Source organism: Larimichthys crocea, unplaced genomic scaffold (genome assembly GCF_000972845.2).
Source record: "Larimichthys crocea isolate SSNF unplaced genomic scaffold, L_crocea_2.0 scaffold10947, whole genome shotgun sequence".
Classification (NCBI taxonomy): Eukaryota; Metazoa; Chordata; class Actinopteri; family Sciaenidae; genus Larimichthys; species Larimichthys crocea.
Window position 1 is genome coordinate 1 of NW_020851501.1, and position 1,105 is coordinate 1,105.

The 1,105-nt window shown below is 41.0% G+C and overlaps 1 long non-coding RNA gene across 1 annotated transcript; it reads left to right on the forward strand.

Moving 5' to 3' along the window:
• Positions 1 to 38: 38 nt before the first annotated feature.
• On the forward strand, positions 39 to 513 carry LOC109140989 (uncharacterized). The gene is made up of 3 exons (XR_002042624.2): positions 39 to 140; positions 255 to 330; positions 432 to 513. It is a non-coding gene; the product is annotated as an uncharacterized LOC109140989 (long non-coding RNA).
• The last annotated feature ends 592 nt before the right edge of the window (positions 514 to 1,105 follow it).

The window sequence follows — 1,105 nt, forward strand, 5'->3', positions numbered from 1 at the left end:
GCAGAAAGGTGTCAGTGCTTGAGAGCGGCTTGTCCCTCCGTGCTCGCTTCACTGCTCTGCTCTTGCTGTTCCCATGGGAAGACATTTTCCTTCATTGCAGCCTCAGCTTGTGTAACCAAAGGAACTTCCGCTGTGTTCCAGTAAGTCACACCTTTCTCTTCATCTATAGCATTGTAAATGTATGACCAATGCTGCTTAAACGCTGGATTTTGATGGTGTCTCTCATTTCTTTCCTGCTCTCTCCCACCACTTAGTCTTGCACAAGTAGGAGGTCCCGCTCTGTTTCCACCTCTGAGCCTCTGAAGTCCCTCACCATTGGACCAATTATCTGTGAGTATGCATTAAAATGAGGTCTCAGCATATGATGTCTCAACAAAATGAAATTTATGGAATTATGAACCATGTTTCTTTTTCCTCTGTTTCATCTTCAGGGGTCAAGTAACCTGAGTGAGCTGATTACAACCAGTAATAAAACACAAATGACATCACATAAATCACACAAATCACATAAATCACACAAATCACATAAATCACATTTCATATTGTGATTTGTTTCTTTTATTCAAGAGACATACAATATAAAAATGATGTTATATTGTATAATTAAATTATGTCATTTTAGAGTTTAGAAATAAAGGCAAGTTACAAACATTTTCATCTTCTTTTCTGTGTCTATTTTAAATACTACTGTGATGAGAACATGTTTTATATACCGTATAAGACATATCCTATTAAAAATAATTTCCACAATAGATTTTTTGTACAAATTAAGTTAAATGAAGTGGTGATCAACCACCGTGTTGTGGTTGTTCACCCTCCAGCTGAAGGTCACAGTACACTCGGCTGCTCTGCTCTCTAAGAATCTCATAATAAAGGCCAGTGTATGGAGGGGGCGTGGCATCGTCTTTAGTTTCTGATTGACAGGCAACAAGCCCAATAGAAAGGCTTGCAGTGGCGGAGGGGGCGGGCGTAGAGTGACCAGCGTCTCCCAGTCGGGTTCAGGGTTTAGAGCAGTTGGGGTTAATTTCCGCCCTGTGGTGGCCGTTCATATTAAGTAGACCTCAACTTTTTTATCCGCCAACAGCCGTCGTCATGTCCAACAAGG